This window comes from Sturnus vulgaris, chromosome 3 (assembly GCF_052056855.1).
Source record: "Sturnus vulgaris isolate bStuVul1 chromosome 3, bStuVul1.hap1, whole genome shotgun sequence".
Taxonomy (NCBI): Eukaryota; Metazoa; Chordata; class Aves; order Passeriformes; family Sturnidae; genus Sturnus; species Sturnus vulgaris.
The window spans coordinates 63,017,720-63,044,594 of record NC_142245.1 but is presented as its reverse complement, the minus strand read 5'-3'; the positions used below and the strand labels follow the sequence as shown (position 1 = coordinate 63,044,594).

The following is a 26,875-nucleotide window of genomic DNA, read 5'->3' as shown; positions in this document are numbered from 1 at the left end:
GCAGGGAATTTGGGGAGCCAGTTTAGACTGGTGGTCCAGTTTGATCTCTCATGTTAAGCAGCATAAGGTAGATGTTCCTCAGCTGAACCTAAACTTTCCCAAAGTAGAGGGAATCCAGCATCCAGCTTCATCACAATCTGTATGCTCCTCTAAGCAACTTTTGGCAAGTTTCACCTCCTAGTGAGCCTCCAAAATGCACACAGGCAATACACACAATGTGACAAAATTATGATAGGCAATTTAATCAAGCAAATTTCTGTGGGCTTGAATTCTCACAGGATGGATCTCCATATATTTATTTGCAAGCTTTCTCACCTTATCTAGCTCTCCAGATTCTGGAGATTTCAAGGACTTTATTTTTGCAGAGAACAATTTGAAAGTGGTGATGAATGTAGCAGGGACACCTCCCTTTTGAGTCACTTGCTCTCCAACAGCTGTGTCACCAAAGCAGCAGAATTTCAGAGGTTTTCATTCCCTATTTTGACCTTACAAGTCAGTCTTTGAATCTTTCTGTGCAGTAAACTGAAGAGAAGACATGAAAGACATATCTGTTCATTCATATAACCAAATATTTCTGAATTAGAAGATAACATACATGGAGCTATTGAAAACGGAAGTGATTTCCCTACCAGTGTTCACTCTGGTAGCAGAATTTGTAAGACCTGTATAACTATGTGTTGTGAGAGACTGAAAAGTTAATGGCTCAGTCAGCCATTTGCAAAAGCAGTGGGTACTTGATGATGTTCAAGGTTACACCTTCAGAGGGCATGAGCATCATAGGATGACCATGACAGATCAACCTTTGTTTTGCCAACAGCCGGGGTTTGAGCCACAGAAGAGAAGAAGCCAATAAGAAGCAAACCCTTTGAGGTGGGGTAGTGCTTTTTATCATCATGACAATGTTCTCCCTTGTGCAAGTGGCACAGTTGTAAGACGCCTCTCTGGAAAAGGTATCAGGACATTCATACTGTTCATCCCTTCTGATGGGACATAACTTGCTCAGTTGTAAAACTTTCACCCACAACCACTCCAGAGAGATATTGCAACATTCACATGTAAGCCTAAAGGTGTGCATTCCTTCTGACTGGGTATATTTGGCTCAACTGTGCTGATGGTAGAAGCAGCTGTCATGTCTTAGAAGAGATGATAAACCACCAAAAGTCCCTGAAGTGTCCCCAGACTCATTTCTGGGGCCTGCTACCAGAGGACTGCACAAGACCCACAGTGTTACATCACAGTGTTGAATCTCCACCCCCACGGGAGGTACCTGGGCGTTTCCACCTAGCCTGAGCCTATATTAACCCATTGAACCTTGTGTTTTGTGGGCTTCCCTTTGTGGATCAAGACTTCAACTAACACTTTAACCAACAGACATGTAAATGGCAACAACCAAGTCTTGTCCTTGGATCCATGGGTGGTGAGATGTATCTACTCTTATCCTTCATTTCTCTTTCTCTCTTTCTTCTCCCAGCTTCTTCTTCTCAAAGTGTATTGCATGCCAGACTAAAAAATTCCAGCCAGTGCCTCTAGTAAGAGCCTTCTTGCGTCTGGATAATTCAAAGTTGGCTACGTTTAAGTGTTCTAAGTTAAAGTTTGCAAAGTGCTTTACTTTGTCTGCGTATTGTTTTAAAAATTGCCACGTACCTTATTGTACCTTGATGTTTTAAAGTTTGCAAGTAAGAGTTGTTATTGAACTTCATGAGAATTGTGTTGTTTCTCTCACACACCACCCAGAGTGAATCAAACAACCTTCCCCTAAGCTGGCTGAGTGGACCAGGTCCTAACGTGTACAAATAATTCAACCAGAAAGATACCAATTTGCCTGTCCATTCTGCTTAAATATACCAGGCAATCTCCTTTTTCAGGAAAGATAGGATTCTGACCTACTTTTCAGGCTAAGATTAGGTTTTGTACATTTCTTAATTGTTTATAATTTCTTCATCTTTTACCAAGTAAGAACTCTGGTGATAATTTTTTTTCCAGCAAGGTCTCTAATCTGATGTTGTTTCCTCAAAATGAAACGGGAAGTTTGGCCACAAAACACTGGTAATGTTAAAAAAGAAAAATACTTGGTACTCATTTGAGCTATGTTGATATATACAATTTGTAAGAACTTCATAGTCTAAATAACCCAAAGAAAAAGCATTTTTGTGGTATTTCTGTTGGAAGAAGCTCAGCAACAAATAATGTGGCAATATTTCTAGTTGCAATAGTGCAAGAAGGCATTTCTAGTTGGGATAGTAGAAATAACATGACTGAATTCTTTGGCCTAAAAAAATCTTTCTGGTATTCTTTCTGCTGTAAAGCAGTAGGTGGGAACATTTTAATGGGAGATGTGGGAATTTCCCCATAGTCAGCTTTCAGGGGCATAAACTTCCCTAAAATACAAATGGGTTAAAACTTGGTCTTACAAACTTCTCTTTCATGAAGTTCATTAATCTCAACATAGGTCATGTCTTTCTCTTCCTAAGGAGTGGGTTATATTTAAATGAGTTCTCTATATGCTTGGTAGTTCCCATCAAATGTGCTCAAAACAGGTATGTAAACACAGGTATGTAAACACAAAGAGCCACTGTCAACATCACGAAAACTCTTACAAAAATATTCAAGAAACCATAATCAATACTGTACAAAATCTATATAGAAATATTTAGACCCATTTTAAAATATTCTCAGCAGTGTGTTTGACCTGACCAGTCTTTGAACAGAGGGTGAGATTGAAGACCCTTTCATAGCTCAAACTGCCTTGGAAACTGATTTTGCACTGGGACATACTGGAGTAGCATCCACAGTGATGCACATTAGCTCCCTCTCCTCTGTTATAAATAGCAGAAACTCATTCTTTTCTATGGGTCCTAACAAATGGGGCTGAAAGGAAGACAACCAAGCTGGTCAAAATTAAATAAAACTTATTGGGTTTACAACCTAAGCAAGGCTGCTTATAAGCTATCAGTTTTTCTTTGCTGGAGCCCCTTTACAATGTTGGCCTTGGGCACATTGAGGCCAATGGTGAAACTTCCATTGACAGAAATGGGGAAAAATCAGACTTTGAGCCAGAAAGACATGCACACACGATCCCTCTCTTTTTTCATTTCTTATTGCTGAGGCGAAATGTTTGTTTGTTTGCTTTTTAGGTTTTTTTAATCATAAATTTCCAAGGTGTAGCTTGGGCTGACTTCTCTCAAGTTTAGTTTCCACACACAGTATTGGTACGTACAGTTCACTGGTGGTTACAATGCATTGTTTTTCTGTAAAACATCAAGAATATAGTCTAAGCCTGTCAGATGGTGAAAGCTTTAGCTGGACACTAGTGTAAGTCTTACTGTAGAAATGCCTTGGAAGAAGGGCTGAAATGAAGAAAATGCAACCATTTGAAGCAAAATAGAAAGCAAAAAGACATGGTTTTTATAGGAAAAATAGTAAAGCCAGGAGAGAAAACAGAAGGGATATTTAACTATGGGTGAGTCAGGTATTGCACTGGTGAGGAAACCAGACAATGTGAAGAAGATTTTGATAAGAAAGTCATATGTTATGTAGGAATTTACCAGAATCTGCAGGAGGTGTTTGGAAAAGAGAAGTGACAAGAGCTTGATTTATTTGGAAGTAAATTTGGTTTAGCAGCATTTTGTACACACCAGAAAGAAGCACGACGAGATGCAAAGGTCGAAATGGCAGAGGATGGAGTAGATGAGGCAAAAGATTACCAAGGCATGTGCAGTGCAGTTGTGATTAAAGTCAAACATCTTAATTTTTTAGATATTTCAGAAATATGAAATACCTATATGCTTCTGTACCAGTTGATTAAAAAGGAAGAAGTAAAAAACATGCTAAATATGGTATTAATATCTTGTCTGCCCAAGGATGTCTGGAAAAAAAAGGTGAATTTAATAAATGGATGAACTCAACACACAGTAAGTCTCTCTGTGGTAGTGCTCATTTAGAAATAGAGTGGCTTTAACTGTCATCTGTTTAACCAGCTTCCAGTGGAGAGAAAAAATGTTCCTTGGTAGTAGCTATAAAGTGGCAGGGGCTATACAGCCCCTAACTGCTGGTGAACAACCAAAACCAGTCACCCAGCTCTCCAGAGAGGTGAAGTGGGAGATACAGGGATACCAATAGAGAGCATGTGCCTGCATGTCCCTTGTCCCCATCAGGGCTCCAGCTTGTTTTCTACAGGTGGCACAAACAGGATTCCATCCAACATTGCAGTACAGGTGAGATAAACCATATCTGCTGATAGCTCTGGTTAGGGCAGATCCCCTATCCCATCTGAAGAGCAGCTGGTAGCACTAGGTCTTGTAGTGTGGCTCCCTTAGGGAAGTCCTTTGTTTGCTAAAGCCCGAGCTGCTGGAAGGAAATATCTTTAAGTAGCAGAATTACTCCTTATAAGAATAGGAGATATCTTGAAATTCTTTGAAATCTATAAAGCCAGAAGGAAGTTTTTGAGCACACCCGCTGCATCTACTGTAAGTTGCAAAATCTGACTTGGTTCAAATTATACTTTCTGCTTCTTAATTTTCTCTTGCACAATTTTCCTCAGTCTTTTTCAATTAAATCCTGCACTAAATTCCAAAACCAAGGTACTGTGTGGAAATGCCTAGCTGATGACATTGGATCATCTGGGTCTGAGCAACATCTTTAGTGGAGAGCTGCTGTGGCAAACATAAAATGAAGGCTACCCTAGCACACTGAGCAGGAAAAGATGAGACAAACAGTCCACAGGACTGAGAACAGTTGCTTTCCTAGGAGGTGATTAATGGAAACTCAGAGTCACACAAAGTTAGTAAGAATGATGAGCCTTAGCTACAAGAGTTATAGAAAAGCCTTAGAAGATAGATTTTACAAGGAACAGCAAGGACTCCTTATTTCCCAGTCATTTGGCATATGCCACTTGAACTCTTGTATCAATAATATTTTTTTTAATTAAAATGTTCCACGACATAAAAAATTTCAGCTCAAACTTCTTAAAAAGTCAGCATCCCTTCCAAGTGCAGAGAGTGCCTAATGGTTTTCTTGACACTTTGAAAAGGCATTTCTCTGACACAGGAAAGCAGAGAAGGAAGAGTAGAAAACTCTTGCTCAGTGATCGCTCTTTGTTTGGATGTAGACAATTTAAGTAATATTTCAAATCTGGCTGTAGAGTACAAACATTAGGGCATTTAGATTGAATGCCAGAACTTAACCTATGATACCACTTAGCTTGACCTATACAAATGCCAAGGTTCTCATTTTTTAAAGCCTACAGTGCAAACTGGGAAAAAAAATCAGCAGCATGACTCAACTGCAGCATGCTTGCTCACCTGAAATGAAGCCAAAATATTAAAAGTTATTTGAACATAACTTTCTGTACCCTAATTTTCACTTTGGATTACAACTGAGTGACTCAGTCATGACAAATCAAATGCTCTATGCAGTTCCTGTCTATCTGGCCTCCTTCTTCTTTCAACAACTTGTCTGTGACATGGTAAATTTTCTGGAAATTATTCATAAGTCATTGTAAAAAATAATTTTTATCCTTTAGCTTGTCCATAAATATTTCCCTACAAATTTTTCTTCTTTCTAAAAAGATTTATTAGAAAAAAAGATGTAAATCGAGTAGATAGGCGATTTTTTTCCCTTTTCTTCCTATTTTATGATCTAGTAATTTAGATACCTGAATAATTGGTCTCAAGGGCAAGGACACACTTTAAGGGAATGTTAATTATTAGTACAATTGTTGAGCTAGTTATCAGATTGCTGAGTTACTGGAAGACCCAGGCTAGCCTCTGTTGATTTACTTTTGTAGCACAGTTGTTGAGAAAATAACAGTGATGTATTCAGACAACTTCAGCCTGTCACTGCAAATCTGAGAATCTACTTGCCAAAAGGACCTGATAAGCTTGTAATGGAATACCCTGGAGGCATCTGGAGTGACTGTCAGGGATGACTGAAGTAGGGATGAAGCTACTTGCCTCTCCCAAGCTTTCCTGGTGATATGTTTTGGATAAGACTGAAATACTTGTAGACTAGCAATGGAAAGGTGCTCCCCTTCACTTTGCCCCACCCAGACTATGAACTTTGCCTACAACTGTTTTTTTAGGAGGCTGTGTGTTCCCCCACTTAGCTATGGGAGTCAGCTGTAGCTATATAGCTCACCTGGGAGAGGGGCTTCTCTTGGAGAGGCAACAGATCCCATAGTCCTTGTGAACACCTCCTGAGCTGGTGAATGCCAGCATCTCTGACCTGTGCAGCTCCTGGGGGGAAAGGGAAGGAAGTAACTCATCCATCACCACTGTACCACCAGTGGCTTTGCCTGCAGGAAAAGCCTGGCCATGATCCCATTTGGGGGATAGAAAATTGGAGTCATGGGAGTTTACATCTGAAATTTGAAGGTCTGTTGAAGTAGGCTCTGGTAGAGTGCTGTGACTTTGGTCTTTCTCCCTTCATTTCCCAATATGCAGTCTACTAGTACATTTTCAACTATAAACCTTCATGGAGAGTTTTTTCAGGTTTTTATATTTCATATGAATTTTAATCATACTAATGATATGGCCCAAGATGATTGGTACTAAGTAAAGAACAAACTGTAATGCATTACCTTGCAATTTAGAGGTGAGACATCTTGTAGTGAAAAAGTGACAGACTGACAAAATTTCCTCCAAACCCTTTTTGCCAGTATAACAATTTTTTTTTAGTTTAACACATTTCTTCCCTTGAGCACAGACACCAACAGCCTTTGAGTGTTTTTCCTGGTGTGATGTCTTCTTGACAGCTGTGCTCAGGGAAGCTAGAAAGGAGCAGAATTACACTATTAGAGGCTCTCGAGGGTTTTACTTCTATTTTCATTTCATTTTGCTAATTCTTGACAGTTTCAATAATGTACTGAAATAAGTCCCATCAAAATAATGTTGGACACCTGGGAAAAAAAACGCAAAACATAGATCTGACTTTCATCAGTGATTGCATACATGTTTTTAAAACTGCTTCCAAGTGATGGTGTAGGCAGTAATGCTCCACGCTTATTTGGTACATCACCAAACAACATAATAGAGCAATTAGGATTTAGGAATTTTAACCACATGGAGAATTATTCATCATTTTCAGAAATAATTTTCTTCTTTCAGTGAGATCTTGAAGGAAACAAATATATCCCAAGGGGTTGGTTTAATATGACGATATATTGAGGTTCCATGTAATGTTTTTGAAGTAATAAATACTTTTTAAAAGCTCCTCTCCATAGCATTAGTATAGTGTCAGGTGCACAGGTTATTCAGCCAGATAACAGACAGATAGTAAAAGAGAACTTTGGTCATCTCTATATTAGGTTATGATTTGATGTAAATAATTTAATAATTTTTACAACTTTTTTTTATTAGGGCCTATCTAAGATCCCTCAGAAAGCAGAAATGCCATTTAGCTCTCTACAGACTTCTTGGTGAATGCTAAGATAACTATTAAGAAATAAAGTATTAATAAATAGCAAAATAAAAATATATATATGCACATGGAAATGTTTTAGATTTTTTATGAAGTTCATATAAATAAGTAATTATTGGCTCTATTGTGTGTACTGCTAAAAACATTTTATTTACAAATCTCATTTTAAAAGCACTTCATTCTAATGCAGTTTAAATTCCCGAATTATAACAGATTAGATAAAGCTTCTAAGTTGACTTAACTGGGGAGAAAACCCTTCTTTTGTTTGGTATGGGGGATGGCCTCAGAATAGCTTTGAAACTGATTCCGAATTTTCCCCCACTGCTTGGTCTTCAGGCATGCCCTTGGGATGGTCCTGAGCCAGCAAGAGGTAATGTGTGTTTTCCTAATAAGTGCAGGCTTCTTGGTTGGGAGGTCCCTGCCAATCCCAGGCTCCTGGGCTGCTGGGGAGCTCCTCCTGGCACAAAGATGACCGGGCACAGGATGAACAGCCCTTTAGTCAGGGCAGAGCTGGTCTGCACTTCTTGGAGCACAGGAGCTGCTGACCACCAAGCCTGGGAAAGGCAGCACACACTTTGTCCAGGATGCCGGGGCTCCCTGTCACTGCTTACCTGCAGCTGGGATTCATTGCTGCTGGCTTGCTCTAAGCTTGCACAGCCTGTGTGCCACGGCGTGCAATCCATCCTCCTTTTCCTGTTTCTGGGAGGTTTTTGACATCTGAAAGCTTCCAGTTTTGTTACTGGAGAGCCCCAGCTGATTTCTTCCTTCATGCGTGTTCCTCTTACTGTTCTATGTCTTGTTTCATGGCTGTGTTGTGTTTATTTGAAATCAGGGCTTTTAGACCATTTTCAATGGGTCATTTCTTCCTCTTTCATTTGCAGTTAAAGAAACTGTTCTTAAGAATAATCCCAAAATCCATGTACTTAAAAAGCATGGGATCAAAACTCTTCCTAATATTTCTAAAGCCAAATATTTCCTAATACCGCATGACTCTGGAGGAACACAGGTATGGATGTATTTAGGAAAGACCTAATAATAACTAATTTTCTTCCACATGTGGGGGTTGTGCCCCACAATGCTATTTAAAATTGACCTTATGAGTAGTGAGGTAGGGATGTTTTTTCTTGCAAAGATTTATCTCCATGTTTGTTCCCAGGGTTTTGCAGAGCTGTCTGTCTAGAATTTCCACATTATAAATGGCTCTTGTTTTGGTAAAGTTTGAATTATTTTCATTAGCTGGTCACCTGGGGCCTGACCAGAGTCACGCTAAAAACTTCAGACAAGCACTACAGCTTTTGCAATCAGTCTCAGTCTCTCTCTCCTGTCATCCCCAAGGAAATGAAAGGCAGAAACGTTTATGCTTCAGGTTAATGTTTTAGAAGTGTTTGAAGCAGGAAGCAAATGGGCTTATTCATAAGTTCCTTGAGGATGTTTTGTTTCAGTCACGAGGGCTGAAACTTTCCTGAATAAAGGCCAGTCAGCAAGAAGTGACCAGGAGCAGGGTCTGCCTTTGGGATGTGCTCCAAGACCTGGGCAACAAGGGGATTCACCTTTGAGAGCCTTTCTGACAATCCATGGACTTTGGGAGGTCAGTCATAGAGGCAACTCATACAAATCTCAAACTTAAGTTAGACTGGGAGAAAGTGGATATATCTAGAGCCATATAAAAATAATCATAGAGAAATGAAAGAAAGGAGCTGGAGGAAGCCTCTCATTTACCCTACAGAAGAACCATATAATTCAATTGTTTACATAAATAAGGATCCTTCTGGAGGGTGCCTATTTTTGAATATCACATCACATCTAGCAATAGACCTATCTTAAATATGCAGCTTGCTCATGATTTTTTCTTTGGGAAATCAAAACATTTCTTCTTTCTGGGTCCTTGACAGTGTTCACACTGACAGTGACAACTCTGAGCAGAAGTCATGAGGGACCAGTTGAGGACAGGTGAAAATCTGCAGCAGCTATCTGGTGAAAAGGTAGCTTTTGAGTCCCTGAAGCTATTAATATGCTGTAATCTTTGGGAGCAAATGCAAAGAGTGAAATTTACTCCAATGGCCCACAAAAGGTGCTGTTAATATTTCTTTCCACTAATGATCTACCAGGCAGGCTTTGCATTTTAGGGGGAAATGTCAGAATATTGATTATTGACTGAAGTTTATTTTCAGTGCATAGAATATTGTGGCAAATAGTATACGATTGCAATACGAAAATTGTTTCACTTCTGCATACATTGTTTGGTGTGTTCCTCTCTTTTTTTGTTATTCTAATCGTGTGTTGCTCTTGCAGATTCTAATTCTCTAAGACATTTCTCTTGTTAAATGAAGTTAGAGTCAGCAAAGTAAGGTCAAAACAAAGTTGTGTGGGTTTTGTTTGGTTTTTTTCGCTATAACTATTTGCAGTTATAATGAGCCCTCTCAATTTCTACAACAAATCTTCATTGAAGTTAGATTTGAATTAAAATTTCTAACAACAACAAAAAAAAAAAGGTTCATGACTGCTTTCTAATTGTGTGTCAAATGTGTGCCAAAGCCAAATGTAGGAGAGCAAGGGGTACATATTGCATAAGGAGCCCATATGAGGGAGCCCTGCAGCTTTCTCAAAAACCATTTTGTCACTACTTTCCGTGGAAGACTTCTTTTTTACATGTTTACCCTTCACAATATTTTGTGGGTTGACCTCTGATGTCTAAGTTTGGTTCTGCTTTGTATCGCTTGTCTCTTTGTGTATTGCTTTCTGCGTCTGCTCCTTTGCTTTGGTTGTTTTCCCTGTTAATTTTGCACTAAGGCACCAATAGTATTGCTTTGGTCTGTAGGGCTATGATCCAAGGCAAGGATAGATCTAAGCACCTGAAGCACTATGAAGATATAACCCTTAGTGGAACAGACAGGCCTTACTTTCTTAAAACACTCTCTAGTATTAAAATCTCCTTTACACAGAGGGCTTCTGGTCACAAATTCATGGTGTCAAAGAACTTGCAATTTTAGAGAATTTTGTCGTTGTTGTTTGACACATTCTTTCTGAATTCTCAGACACCTCAGTGCCCTCCCATGGCACTTTTCTTCCGCACAGTGACACATAAATATAAAACTAGTATTTTTTCAAAATGTGTGCCTATTCAGCCAAGGGGATGTTCTCAATGGGTCACCACTGTCATCTTTCCTTTGCTATTGTAATGCAAATAATTTACAAAGTGGAAATCCATCATTTTCGGGAAATCTCTTGGTGTGTCGGAGATGAATTGAAACACTGCATTGTTATTTGCAGGATCTCAATCCTTTTCATCAAGGACAAAAACATCCAGTTTAGCCTCAACTCTAATGGTAAGCCACATAAAAAGTCAGTCATAATTTTAATTTTCAGGAACAATAAAAAATATATCAGATCTTCATGAGAGACAGTTTCTGGAGTGCCCATTTGGCAGAGGATGTGTTTCATCTGGATGGAATCATTCACTGAGTATCAGTAGATCTGGAGGTTGGCAAGACAAAGCCTCCAGCTTTGCTGTCTTCATAGGTGCACCGTGATTGTGATGCTTTTGGTAGAAAAGACAGGGCAGAATCTCATCAAGGATGGTGGAAACAGGGGGATATGCCTTAACTCCAACTTATCTCTTCTTCAGTCATCTAAATGAAGTCCTGAGTGACAGCTGGCATACAACCTTCCCTTCCCTCAGAAGACCAAACACATCATCTACAACAATACATGGAATCCTTCCAAACTGCCGTGGCACATGGTCCCACCATCCTGCCTGCCTGCACCCAGCTCTGACCTCCCAGTTTGCATGGCAGCATGTAGTGGCTGAGACTGCCCAGCCAGCTGGCTGGGGTGAATCAACAAGCTGGAATTGACAAAACATTTTTCCTGACATATTTAGAATATTTCACTGGGGAGAAATCTCTTGAGATTCAGCATCTGATTCTTCAGGCTGTCCTGGGAGATTAAAATAAAGGAGAAGGCAACATTAAGTCATGCATATTGCGATTGAAAACAAACACAATGGGTCAGATTCCATCCTCGATTGCAGCCACACTGAAGTCTCTGTGGTTAAACGAGAGTAAGTGAGGACAGAGTTTGACCTAGTGCCTTGAAACTAAAATAATATAAATGATAGACAAACTAATCTGCAAAGTGCAGAGTATTCCATCTGAGGAACCTTGAGAGAGACAAAGATCTTATATCAAGAGGGACTTAATTCCTCAAAGATGAAGCAAGATAAAAAATAATTGTTTGCAAAAATAGTTTTGGCTGACTGAATAAGGCGGGTTTTTGTCATCTGACAGCTATGCATACTGTGTGGCAAATGATTAAATAAACAGATTGCTGCTCAAGCAACTTGCTTTCAATTTGAGATGCCAAAGCCACTAGAATAATCTCTACCCACTAAAAGAAAATCACTTGGTCGCACTGTGGCCACACAGAAGGCCCTATTCATCAACAGGGTTTGCCTGCAAGATGGCTTTTTTGTGGAAAAAGTATCTTCCACACCTGCTCGGTGCTGAGAACACTAAACTGACTGAAGGCATGCAGACCTCTGCTTACTCAAAGGGGTTTTGCATTGATGAAAGGAGAAGAAATTTCATCCATGTTTTTTTCTCTCCAGTTATTCCACCTTCTATGCAGAAGCTCTGACAGTATTTGGATTTTAAATATCCTGCCTTCTGTGCACACAAAAACTGTTTTATAGCAATCTTTCATAGCAATCTAGCCCCAGAGAGGTGTGCAAATCACACATGTTGGTGCCAAGAAGTGGAAACCATAGAAACAACATGAAAATTTATTCATTCTTGTCTTACCTGTGACCTGAGTGGGCCCATCCTGATGCCCCTGTGCAGTCTCTTGCCTGTTTATGTTCATACCCATCTGTTAGCATGGCACTGCACCCACTCACCAGACAGTCCATCATGTTGACTGGAGCTGATGAAGGATCTGAAATGGCAGCCTGCATGGCTTTATAAAAGGCTGTGATTTAGTGCATGTCCACACGTGTAGTGTCTTTGGAGCTCTGTATAGTATCATCCTATCTGCTTAATCTCTCTGTCCAAGGGTTAGGATTTTTTGTTTTGTTTTCTGCTTTCTAAGCGCCTGCTCTGTCATCTGTATACCACATTGCACTTCATATTCATCAAAGGTATTTAGCACTCGACAGGGTAGTGTTCTAGTACTCTAAGATTTCTATCAAAACCATCACCCTTCTTAAAGTAAGATCTTGTATTTGCCTCATGCATAAAAATACAGTTTTTTTCAGAATCTGCCAGTTCAGGAAATGCAGCTGATAACTGTTTTTCTTTTTTGTTCAGAGTCTTGTTTTATCCTTACTAACATACTTCAGAATTGTACTTAATGAAGAAAGAAGTAGATTCAGTCTATATTAAATGAGGAAAAAAAACTCATCTGGAAGGAAAGTTCTCTAAAATTTTTTTGTGCACAAGGAGAAGAGACTACCAGCTCTGCAGTGAGGAAGTTATATGTTTGGTCTTTGAATATTTGCTTTGGTTTCAACGTGGCTCTGTGGGCAGACTTAGCCTTTGGCATATTTCCATCATCACCAAAATATATGGTTTCAGAAGGAAGCCGAAGTTTTGCTCTGGATTATTTTATGTGTGTTATTAGATGGTTTCTGAGAGCAATATAGGGTGCTACCCTGAATTGGACCATCCTAAAACTTGTATTTAATTTTCTCTTCTATGATACTACCTATGACAAGCAGATGCATTTAAGGTATAAAGTTCAAGCCTTATGATTTTTCATATTCCTCACCAGACAGCAGACAGATGTCTGAAGTGCAGAGGATACATGTCTCTCCAGAGCTGCAGCCAAACTCACCATGGCTCTGGGGACCATCAGCAGGAGTCAGACCTCTGCTCTGCCAACTAATAATGCAGCCAGTGGCACAGAGACAAAATCTCTTCCCAGTAATGCTACACAAATAACACCTAAGATTTTAACTGTGTAAACTTGCTTGTACACTTCATGCACACAAGAGATTGGATAAATGGAGGATAATTAGCAATGTTTATTGCATTAGGAGCAGTGGGGAAGTGGCTGCAAGATCCTTTTCAAAACCTGCTCCTAGAGATTGCCTTTGCAATTCAAGTTGCTTGGGCAGCTCTCTATGGAAGAGGCCGTATACGTACAGCTACTGCTTTTATGCCAGACCAGCACTGCAAACTCTACTTCAGAGACTAGAAAATGAAAAATAGTAAAATATAAAGCATTCTGTTAAAGGACTACTATCATATGAATGAAAGCCCAAAATTTCTGTTAAGTAAATGTCCATTTTAACTCTAAAAATAAAAAAGCAGCTGGTATATCACTTCTGAAACAGCTGCTGTGGACACATATTTCCCATTTTCTTATTGTAATAATAGGATTCCATTGCATCCCACTCATCTTCTCAGCTGGAGAACATGCTCACCACTGGCCCAAATTTTCTGCAAAAGCACATGTATATTTGGGTTCTTCATACTTTGCACACCCTGTAGAAGCATATATGAATAAGAGCAGTGAAATCATGGCCAGAGTATCCTTCCTATTCTTAAGCATGATAAGAAGCAAAAAAATAACATTTGTGTTTAAATCAAAAGAAATGTTTGATGTCAGGACTAGCAGATCTTCTGGTGTCTCTTTTACGGCAAAAGAAAAAGATGAATCGCCAAACTTGGTCTATGTGATTATAATCACAATTATTGTATATAAGTACAATTTTTCATTATCCTGAAAGCCAATGAAATCTCTCTGCACCACTCACTCAAGTGTTAATCTAGACAGAAATAATGGGATGGATAGTTGAGAATTACCTTTCATTAGCTAAATACCAATAATCTGTCAAGTAAATACCAAGATTACATCTAGGAGAGGCATCTAGGCTTCTCAGGTTGGAGGAAGGCACACATATTCTCCTCACCATTTGTTCCTCACTGGTCTCTCACAAGTCTTCAGTTACAAGAGGGTACCGAGCTGGATGAAGTATCCTCACAGTCTGTGTAAGTCCTGGGTTTCTCAGGCCTTGACAGCTGTGCCATAGCTCTGTGGTGGTTTTAAACATCAGTTCTCAAACTTCAGAAGCTCAAGCTTCAGAGTCTACAGAAATGTTGCTTGTCAAAATTGAGCTGGACTCACTTGACTTATTAAACTGATTGTAATAGTGAAAAGTCATTGGTATGATGCCAAAAGAAATGAAATTTGCTATCTTACTGATCTAGGTCAGATTTAGCTGGGACACTTACAGGATTTCTTTTCTCTGTAAGCAGATCTCTCTTCACAGGACTTCCATGAATGAAATCTTTCTCCTAAAGATCCCAATTTTTCCCTGAACCTTGGTAGAAATGGGAATTAGGAACAAGAGAGAAAAACAGATAAATAACATAGCCATTTCTACAGGAAACTAGGCTAAAATGGCTCACTGAAACTTGTTTAGTAATGTGGTTATATTGTCATTTCTTGTCCAAGGACTAAAATGCCAGTCTTAAGTGATCTTTTTCCATCTGTTCCTGATTTGTCTTCTTACCAATATTGATTTCCATCAAAATAGGTCAGGGGGCTGAGGAGTTTCTCAGACGATGCACCAAGAATGGAGAAAGCCTGTTTCAGTAGCATGAGTAACACTTTCTGTGGTGTGGCTTTTGTCAGCGGTGCCCATCTCTCTCTCGGATGTGGCGACAAGGGCTAACAAGCTTCCTCCTGCCGGTAAGTGGAGAGCAGAGGCTGATAAAGGGGATCATGTGCTGGGAAGGGAATGAGTTTTAAAGTAATCTGGGCAATGACAGGCTTGAGGGCTCTGCAGCTTGTAAGCGGCATGGACACTCACTGACCTCGCTTTCTTTGCCTCATTTCACCTGATAAATGAGTGTGGTGCACTGGGAGTTCAGGTCTCCCCGCCCACGGCAGTGCAAATCACTTCAGTGAAGGGATAATTGAGTAAGTGAGAGGATTTGTTCAGAGACCTTTCGCATGGTTGCAGTTGCAGAGGGCAATCACTTCCCCAGTCTGTCTGGGCTCTGAAAGGTAAGTCAAATGGAGATCAATGCCAGCACTGACAGAATGACTAGAACTGAAAGGAGAACACCCCACAAGGAACAGACAGACCCACAGCTGAAGTCAGCTGTACTCTGGGGCTGGACTCAGCCCTCAGCGTGCTGGCCAAATGCACCCTCAACATGGTGCAAGTGCATGTAGATACAGCTCCTATTCCTTTGTCCAGGAAATCCCAGGCAGAACACAGCAGCTCGCTGAAGCTCCTGCACATGCACTGTACAGATGGCCAGCACATGTGTGATAGGCACGTCAGACATGCTGAGCATATGCAGATAACTCTGCGGCAGAGCTGGATGCTTGGCTGCATCAGGAAGCATGAAGGAGTGGAGAAAGAGAGAGAAACGACAACTCTCCTACCCGTCTCTGTAAATCAATGGTGTGCTATAATCATATCCATCTGCTGTGGAACCCAGCCCTAAAGCATGTGTTTACCATTTACATACATTTTTATAAAAACCCAATCACCTGCTAACTATAGATTTCGTCTAGAAACAACTTGAAATTGTTTTAGGAGTGCAGATATGCTGTCACAGCGGAACAAACTGGAGCTCCCACGTGGGCGAGGCCACAGTGCCTGCTCCTGCTCACCCTGCCTGGGGTCGAAAGCCAAGGCTTGTGCACACACACACACACACACCAGCCTTCCTCCTGGGCCATATAGGTGTAAGTGGGCATTTCCCTAGGGCCTCCGAGTGATGTGAAGGCTGTGCAGCACCCAGGGGTCCAGAGTCAAGAAAGTGCTGAAGTTCCCACATATTAATTGGACAAAAGCCTTCAGGTTAATTTTTCTTGTTTGATGTTTTGAACTGTGAGGGGTTTTTGTTTGGGTTTTCTTACAGGCGTAAAAGAAAAAATAAAAGGAAAAAGAGAAGCTGTCTTGCACTCTACGCCATTCATTTGGGAAAGGTAATTTCAGGGCTCTTACAAGATTTGAGGTGATGTGGAAGTAAAATAAGAAGTGTCACTTGGTATCCACACTGAGCAGTTCAGGTTTCAGTACAACAACAGACAATTCAATGTGAAACCGAAACAACTATTAAACCTTGAAAGCTGCATAAAGTGAAATTGTCATCATCCAGTCAGTTTTTATTCTGAGCACCTTGGCTCCGAGAGAAGTCAATAAGAAATGGAGGTGCTGAGCTATTAAAGGATTCAGCCTGTAACAGTGAAGGACACGTTCTGCACAGACTGCTGGTTATGGCCATTCCTCATGACAATCATTAATTATATTCAAATGTAACTTAAACATGTGCCAGAAATTTTGGAGAGACTAATCCTTGGAGAACTGGGATCAGGACCAAATCTCTACATTAACGATAATCCTTTAGAATAAAATATTGTTAAATTATTAAACTAAAATATTTGTTTCAGACTATGAGACTATGTGAGTCTCTTCTTGGCTGTCACCTCTTAAAGAAAAGGATGAAATTTAAGTTTCATGGACATTAGTGCAAGTAATTCAATACTATAACAATAGAAAGGCTGTACTGTTAAAGCTAGTGAAAATTCATGACAAAAGAGTAGCATGTTCAGACACAGGTTTTATTAAGGATCTGGTTCTGCACACACATTTTTCTAAGTAAGTAACTTTAAATCTTTTGATAGATCCAAAGAAATCAGTAACTCTGTTCACAAACCAGAATGGATTTGCATGCACTGCGTATTTGAAGCTGACAAGTGATAATTTCATGTTTGTGGTTACCTATGGAATTTAGGCATACCTCTGGATTAAAAATTCCTTGAGAGTTATTCTTCATTTTTCAATATGTCACCTTTCTGGTAAACTCTGTAATATCAAATATAAAGTCATAACAAGAAATGTAGCTCTGAAGTCTGAAAAACAACTACTGGTCTCTGTCAAAACTGTCAATAATTCCAGAGTTTTACACCTTAAAAATGTCAGAAAAATGTCATGCTGTCCACTAATCATATGTGGTAAAGTAATTATTTTACTAGTTTATTAGTGTTGCCTTGAAGTAAATAATTTGATGTGGCAAAAAAAAAAAAAAAGGAAATTTAGGTGATTGATGAAAATAAAATGATCATAATGAAACATTATGAATAATGTGGCTGTTGTGCAGCTATCTGTGCCAGTGCTGTGTGGGAACAGACTGGGCAGCGAGGAGAACATCTGACTGTACAAATCCTGCCTTTGACCCAGAGTCATGCTGCTGCTCATCTCAGCCTGGGTGGTGATCAGCCTCGCTCTCCAGCTTCTCTGCCCTGGCTGCTGCTGCAGCCTTGCAGCACAGGGCTGTTATTCAGGACTAACTCAGGTCTGGGTTCAGGAAAAACACTGCCTGCATCCCTTCTGTGAAGCATATTGAAAAACTTATGTGAGGGCTTCAGCTTTAGGTGAACCAATTGATAAGAGTCGCTGCTTCCAGCTCTGGGGTACAAACCTCTTGTAGTTTTCCAGCTGGCTTGGCTGTTTTCCCATCCAGGATGCTGAACTGTGAGATTCAGACGAGAAAACTTGGGACCCTGAGCAGACTGGCTCCTTCTGACTCTATTCAGCTTGAAACCTTTCCTCCCCTCACTGTACCTCACACCCCAAAAGCCTGAGATATTTCTCAGAAAACTCAGTCCTTTTCTTAGAAAACTCAGTCCTTTTCTTAGACAGGCCTCTTCTTTCACATGTAGGCAGCTATAATAGTTTCTGCCTCCTGTCCCTCAGATTAGGATACTTCTTCCATGCTTCTATTTCATACCATCAGTGATTTTTTCTTTGTGCATTGTAAAAGCAAAATAAAAGAAGGAAGAAAAAAGGTTTTGGGTGAGTTTGTGGTTTAGGGTTTTTTTTTTTCTGTAGATTAAGATGCTAAGTTGGTAACATCCTCTTTGATAGTCCTTATGGAGGACATGTGTTCACCTTCACCCAGGCAGCAATTTTTAGTGGGAACTTGTTTGTGTAAAAATTCAATAAATATATTAACAGCAATCTTTACTGGTCCTCTGGCTTGCTATTATCAGTTAGTATGCTCCAGGCATCACAGAACACATGAATATTAAAGAGCAATTGTTAACATTTTGATGTTTTGTCAGCACTTTGTGTCAAAACATCTTCCTACTGGGATGCAGCGTGATGACACTGTGTCAAAACAAAATATCATCACCCTGTGCTAAAATGCTGCAATGTGATGACATTTAGATCTACATGCTCCAAGATCTATTTGTACCACAGAGGAAAACCTTTCTTAAACTGGTGGTGGCACCTGGCTGGAGAGCAAATCTGTGAAGTAAAGATGTAGCATATAAACTGTATATAAGAAAAGCAGAAAAGATGTTTTAGCAGACAGCAAGAGCTGGTACAAAAATTCAGGAGACAAGATTTTTAGCACTGCATAATAAGCATTAAAATATCCATAATTATTTGAAGCCTGGGATAAAATAAACTGTTTCAACATAGTCCCTCATTATCAGTAGCAATTATTCCCTGGATAGTCCCATTAACTTCTTGAAAAACTGATTCTAAAAGTGTAACTTTTATTAAGAACCTACTTTTGAACAAATTCCCATGAGATTCCTTTACTTCTATTTCTTTTCTTTGTACCATCAAACCTTTCAATAATTGAAAGAAACTGAAAATTTAAAACAATGCCCTGAGTGTTTTAAAGTTAGCATTGGAGGAGAGTAGGATATCAGATTATGGAAAACAAAATTTCTGAATGAAAAACATGAGAAGCTTCAGATTCCAAAGGTCTATTTTAAATAAAAAACTATGAACTTCTAGTTGTTGTTGAAAACCAAACTAAAATACTCTTAAGAGGTGTTGTGAAAATACAAATTACAATATCCCAAGAATATTTGAGGGACTGTAAATATTTCCCAGTTCTTTAAAATATTTTGGTGCCATTTTTTAATCAAAATATATTTTTAATTAAAATACTGACTGACGAAAATAAAGAGATATAGGTCTGCCCTTTCATCAGGAGCTTAGTATTTTATACTTTTAGAGAATTACTGATCATTCTGGACCATGAATTCAGAAAACAAATAGGTCATACAGTCTTAAAGACCTCTGTTAGGACCAAGCTGTGAGAGTTCTATACATGTCTCTGATTCTAATGGTTCTAAAGGAACTTCTCCAAGCATGTGCCAGACTAAAGTGACAATAACAAATCCTTGAGCTTCCAGTGCTGCACTTCCAGTTCCTAGTTAAGTCACCAGGAGCTGTAGCTGCCATGGCCCTCTTTAGGACTGGGCCCCCCTTTTCTTCACACAAAGAAATTTCCTGAAACAACAAAGAAGTTTTAAGATTTAGTAATCAACATATGTCATATCATTTGAATTCAATTTTTGTGCATACGTTTCAAAGACAGACTGGATGTTCAGCCAGTGTTGCAGCTGGCCCTTTTCCAACCTAAACAGCATGGTCTCTTCAGCTTTACCATTCTAAGGCTCTAGCAGATTTTGGAGGTAATGTGCAATCAGGTACGTGAGACCATATTACATATTGGCAAATTTCTCCCAATGGAAAATGAAAATATTATAGTCAAAGGACATTATAGTTATTTTCAATGTGGTTAAATTTAAGGAGTGAATTAATCCCCAGTGTAATTCTATTGATTTGAACAGAGTTGTACAGTAACAAATGTGGTCTCAGAGAATTACATCCATAAATATACTAAGTTACAGAGTTGCTTTTTCTGTATATTAAATTCTGATCCTAATTTTGGCTCTCACCTGTGCATTTAACTTTGAAACTACTCTGCAAGCACTAATTACCCCTAATGAAATACCTGTGTAAATAAGATAAACCATCTAGCTTTATAATTCAAGCTGTGTTCCTATAAGAGGAGACTGTTTGGCCCACATCCTACACAACTGCCATCCTCTAATTCCCTGAGAAGTACTCGATGGCTGGATATAAAGTTCAGGCAGAAGAGAAGGAGGAGGGGATGGATACATCCGTGGTCCCGTGGAGGTGCTCCAGATTTGGATCTGGGATGAACTCCCAGTTCCTACAGTACAAAAATAGCCAAATATACAGGCCTTGCCCTCCCACCTGTTTGAGACTACTGCTCAATGGAAATGCCTTGTTTGTTTTCTGGTCTTCGTGGAGTCTCAGTTATTGGACAGCTTTGGTCTGCACAACTTATTTTTGTAAGAAATGTTTGGAAATTTAGGCTGTTCTCTTAAGCTCCTGACATCCTAGTTAAAAATGGTATAAATATAGACTGCTGTTAAGGAAAGACAAGTACTGAAGAGCAATTAACCTTTAGCACCCTATTAATGCACAAATCTTGAGTACTGTGAAAAAGAAATCCATGCTCAGGATGCCCACCAACTTTTTCTTCCATGGAATTATTATACTGTTTTCCAAGACAGGTTTCATTGGGACCATTATTTTAGCTTGAAAAAATTGCCCTCTTCAAGCACCTCTGCAAGCAGAAAATGAAACCTCCTGTGAGAAATCACCTGGCAGGGCATTACTGGAAACAGATGATATCCAAGAGATCTTGGACACATCTCTGTGTGAGCAAAAATTTCTCTGCTGCTGTCTCATTCAGGGACAGCAGGGAAGATTCCAGATAATGCCTTCATGGCTTGTCACCATGCCTTTCCACTTTCTTATCTTCCACATGCATGTCCAGTATCACTGCAAACTAAGCTGAATATAATTTATTAGTGATAAAGCTTCAAACAGAAAGTAAGAAAGATAAGAGATTTGTTGGTTAGAGTTGATGAAAGGAGAGATAAAAGAAAGAAAGAAAAAGACTAATGATCAAAGACCTAAGTGGGAAAAAGCTATATAACAGTATTCCCAGTGACTTTTTAGATATGGGATGCAGCACACTACCAGGTAGCATATAAATGACAAAATGTAGAAATTGATAATTTATTTCATTGTCCCATGGCTCCAATAAAGTTATTAAGAAGTTGATTACTGACCTGTATGCTTTGGAGAACATCAAATTAGACAATGTAGGGAAAGAGAGTTTTCAGTGGTTTATTTTGTATGCTTTGTATGTTTTTACATGAATCAGAGCTGAGTTTCCCATTCTCTGTGTGTTCAGTCATCGTGAGGGAAAACATAAACTAAGTGCATGCCCATAGCTGCCACATCCCGTTGTAAAAGTGTGCAAACTAAGCAATGTGTTGGGGGTTTTTCTGTGCACGTCATTCTTTTTCTGTGGAGGAGGCTGGGGAACAAAACACACAGCTTCTCACTTTCCTCTAAGGAATGAAGATCTCTTTTTATTAATCTATAAAGCTATGGAAACATTTCCTCTACTTCTTAAGTATGCAACTTGACAAGAGGCCTATGAACTGGATCAGGCACTACAGGCAGTTCTCAGAGATCCTCAACTTTGTGTTCTGAGGAGCTGAACAGCACCTGAAGGACATGAGAATGGCATTATAGGAAGCAGATGATGGCCAGGAGCTCTTGGACATGTCCTCATATGAGTACTTGCCCTGGCACATGCCACCATATGCCCAAGGGGAAACTGAGGCTGTTCTGCAAATCAGCAGCATTGGCTGCTGGGTGGTAGTGGTACCCAAAACCGAGCATCTGATAAACAAAATTAACATACGGACTCCCATTACCCTCTCTGCAATGTTAAGTTGTGATGGAATGACTGGCACAGTGGGGCTCCCAGGTTGCTGTCTTCCTTGGTGATAGAGTGAATTCTGGTCCTGGTAAATTCTAATACTGTTTGTACTTTACATCTCCCCTCAGCTGACATATTTCTGAAGGGTACCATTTACAGGCTTCTTACAGTTAAGAACAGAAATAAATATAGGAACACGTCACCTGTAGAAGCATAGAACACAGCCTAAAAATAATAAACACCAGTACAATAGATTTGAGATGGTATAAAGTAATATTTGGTGGGATTAATTCTCTTCTAACATGCACTTTCTGAAAGTGAGGCCGTTCAGTGACAGTTTTCTGGATTATTCACTTCTTCAGTAGACATATTTTTGTTGTTCACAGTATGCACATAATGTGCATGTTTCTGTGCATGCTTGTGTGTGTCTGCATGCACTTGAGGGAACCCCAACACATAAATAAATATCTGGTATCAGTCCTACACAAGTCCATCTGCTCTAGTTTTCTGCTGAAATTTGGCCAGGTTTCACCTCATAGGTGGACAGTAGCAGATTTCAGTTTTTCCTCGGTTGTCTCATTGCTACTCATCCCCACTTTGCAAGAAAGATGTTATTATTATTTAACTATCAGCTCTTTTTTTTGGTGGAAAGTACCTAAATTAAATATTAACTACACTCTTCCATTGATTTTGTAATGACTTGCAATTTGCCAAATCATTTGTTCCTCTGCTGTAAGCAAAAAGGAGTATGAGATCTCCTCCCAGATATCATTTCTGCTGAAGGGCTTGGTTTTCAGGAGGTGGACCTACTGTGCCTGTAGTGAACAACGAGTTATTTAATCACTGAAAATTTACATTCCTGCTTCTGCTTTTTCTCCAGCATTTGGAAAATATTTTACAAACTGTGAGAAGGGAGGAGGCATTTTTAAAATCACATTCATTTTAACAATTTAGAACATTTTAATCCCAGCCACTGACCTTGCCAGAACACTGATCAGAACACTCCAGAGCATTAGTAAAATATATATGCAGAGATGATTTTTGCAACATGAGGTCATCCATAATGCTGAACTTCGCACCACCAGCACAAACATACAAATACAGGCAGACAAATGCATGCTTACATTTTTGTATGCTATATATATTTTCATACTTTTTCAATAACAACATGGGGAAGATTTCAGAGAATAGGGAAGCAGCTAGTAGGGATAAATCATTAAGGTGTAACTCACAGATTGTGGATAAGAATGTATGTTCTACCAAAATGACTGTTTTGACGGCTGAAATAGTTTGCTGCTGTTTTGGGAGAGAGCAAGAAAGCAGTGGCACAGAGTGCTCATTTGAATAATGCCCTAAATCAGTCCCATATGTTGACCCTGTGACCAATCCTTGCTGGCAAAAAAATCCAAACAAATCGGTGGTATTTTTCAAATGGCTTCCAAGCAAGAGCCTGCATTCACCTAGCCCAGGGTACACACACACAGAGCACTTTGCACCTGCATAAATAAGGCATTTTTCTTTATTGATAGAAAGGAAAAAAATCCTCTGTTTTGATTCATGCATTGAAAAATAATAGTGTATATAATTAATACAGCTTGACCAAAGTATTAGACATGGTTGTACAGACGCCCTCCTATTTTTCTACCTCTAACAAACAGAGCATTATATAAGGCTGCAGTCTTATTCCATGTGTGTTTTGGAGGGAATTGAGAAAGTCTGGCATTTAGCTACTACCTTTGCTGAATACTCATCTCCCACCTAAAATGAACTAAAATACATTGAACTTCAGTGTGTAATTACTGAACAGGAACTGAGCAAGCTTCAAAATTGGCTACTTATTCATAGATGTTTCTGTGTGTAGAGATGGTGCCAGTTCAAGGCTCTTCGGGCAGCACAGCAAGAACAGAGTTTCTCTTTGCCAAGGCTAAGGCCAAGGAAACTTCTGCCAGGGAAAATAGAGTGAGGTATGGAGAAAAGACCAATGTGGTGAAGAACCAGGAATGACTCCTCAAGAGCTGAGCTTGCTGCTTCTGGTACATGGGGAGACCACAGTTGATGGAATGAGAGGACATGACTGCCAGGAGAGGCTGCCACCACACACGGTGCTGCCCCTCTTCCTGCAGCAGCTGCTAACCTGCTTGTAAAGCCTTGTCATGGGTAAGTAGGCTTGGCTACAGATTGTTTATCTTTCCTTAGAGTCCCTAGGCAAATTGAGCTTCTGCCTAGAGCTAGATCTGCATTCGGAGTCATTTTCTTGTAGCTACAGTCAAGGATTATGGCACAATAAAAACCATCACACTAACTGCAGGGCACAAAACTGCAGAACAGTAAAAGTTTTTCCTGCTATAAGGACCTCACAGTCTGCAAGCAGTGGCCACAGATAAATACAATATACTTCTGGGAAGGTTATAAGGGGACAACAAAATAGCTGTGGTCAATATAACAACTACAGGCCTTTGCAGTCCTCTGCAGGCATCACCACAAAGGTGAGGGTTTGAGGGAATTGAACGAGTGCATTGCGTTTTTGTGGGTTTTTTATCACTGGTTAATACGGAGGCCATTCTTATACTTTCTTCCTGTGGCAAAGAACAGCTCTAGGAATTTGTGGCCTGATATAACCCCAAGGAGTAGAAACAGTCATCAGTCCACAAGAGTTTAGATGGCACCTGAAAGCAAGAATGAAAAGATGAACCACAGTCTGAAGGAAATTCTTTGTCTCTCTTCACTTGAGAGGGAGGCCTGCTAAAATACAGGTGAGCTAATTTCATCTGTAGAGATTACAGCTGGTTTGATTCCCAGTCAAAAGATTGCATTTCTCTCTGTTGAGGATACGAATATTTTACATCACTTTCATAAGTGCTCCAGAACACTTCCAAATTTAGCACCACTCCAGCTTAAGGAACATCAGTATTTCAAGATATAAAAGCAAATTAAATCAGAACTATTGTTTTCAGAATCTCTCTTTACATTCATAGATGCTAGGTGTGACTGGTCATGATTTTGGAAGTGAAAATGGTAATTCTCATGTGATCTGAGTGTATCTGTAAATTTCACCCTTTCCTGCTGAAGCCTTCAGCAATCTCCTAATAAGCCTGTACTTAGTTATATATCTCCAAGCCCAGTAATTCTTTCATGCTCTACACCTATGCCATTCTATATTGCTTTATTCCAGTGAGACTTTGCACATTTCAAAATTACTATTTGAAAAATATTCTTGTTAAAATTTTCCAATAACACTTCCAACTGTAATAAGGGTTTCCCTTGGAATTCCCTTGGCAGAGAAATGTGTGATGCACACACAGAAAACCTGATAAGCCCAGGATGCATCAGACCAGCCATGTTTGTCCTCTGCCAATAAGTGCAGTCAATCTGCCATGGGCAGGTGAGCAGCTCTGCTCAGGTGGTTCATCTGAGCCTGTGCAGTAAGCCTGACACCTCCAGCCTGCACTGGACCTGTTGAAAGTTTTCTCTGTATGCAGAAAGCCTTCCTGTGTTTTGCATACCTATCAGCATCATCTGATCACTGGTGATTTTGCAAGGGATGAAAAATTTTGTCCAACATTATTCATGTTTTCTTTCTGAATATGTCTTGGTCTATAAAAAGGGGCTGTGTCTATAGAAACACAGGTCTGGGTGTAAGTGCAGAATGGCAGATTGATCTGGGCTTGGTTCCTCTTCCTCTATTTGTTTCTATATGTGTCTGTCATTTCTCCTGCTGCCTATTGGTTAACTCCAAGCAAATTTGACAGAAAGACAGAAGTTTCAAACAAAATTACATTTCTGCAAACTTTGTGGAGTCAGTGGATTGGTAATGGAGGTTAGCCCAGTTCAAGGACTAAACAAAAAGTTACAGTGTAAGAGTAGTAATTATCGACTTGGTTTGGTCTGCCAGCTGGCCAGTTGGGACATATGCATGGACTGGCCAGTCAGCATTGGAACTGATACAGCTCATACTTCAGCTTCTTTAACCAAAATCCAGTAGACAGAGAGGCATGGGAAAATAGGTGGCATGGAAGAAAACTGCATATATTGCAGAAGTTTGAAGTCATAGTTAATCTCATCTTACAGCAGTGAAAGTCCACAGACAGACATACCTGATAAATGCATATGGCTTCATTAACAGTTCAATACAGAGCAATTTGCATATTTGAAGACCACAGACTATTATATATGCTGTATAACAGACATTCTTGTATTCTATATAAAAATATATACCATATATGTAGGCGCAAGTATACATATATATATACACATTCTATATGCTGCATAAATGCACACAATGTGTTACAGCTTGTATCGTATATCTGAACTCAATGCAGTAATTCACCACATAGTATACAGTGTACTATGGCACTATAATATCCCATTACATATATATAATATAGGCAGCTATGGTATTGATCTCTTTTTTTTTAATCAAATGCATAAGCCTGTTACCTGGAGTTCAAATCAATGAAAAACGGGGGAGAGGAATTAAAGTTTTGAAAATGTTATTTCTTTTTTATACTTAATGTAGTCAATGCCTGATAGAAAAGTGAAGAGAATATGAGGAAGAGAAGACAAACATACGTATCTCAAGTACAGATAGATTTGACATGTTTGTAATGATCTCTGAATTGCATGATTCTATAAAGAGTGTTAAGATGCTTCTATCATTTTATCCAGCTTTCCTCAGATGGAGGAAAATGATGCTGGTGACCTCGGGAGAAATCAGAAGCTAGCCAGGACTTAGTACTCTGGAAAAATCCAGCCTTTGGATGCCATTGGCTCAGGTGTGGAGGGCCAGCATAGCTGCCTCAAAGCCAGGCGTGGGATATACACCTGGCAGCTGCTGAGAGCCCAGCAGAAAGGAGAGAGGAACT

General features: G+C 39.6%; 1 long non-coding RNA gene across 1 annotated transcript in view; it reads right to left on the bottom strand.

Annotated features, from left to right (window-relative positions):
- LOC148224380 (uncharacterized) overlaps positions 1-26,875 on the bottom strand; it is a 54,875-nt gene that overhangs the window by 8,441 nt on the left and 19,559 nt on the right. The window contains exon 2 of the long non-coding RNA XR_015802499.1: positions 6,136-6,233. This is a non-coding gene — a long non-coding RNA (uncharacterized LOC148224380). The remainder of the gene's footprint in view (positions 1-6,135; positions 6,234-26,875) is intronic.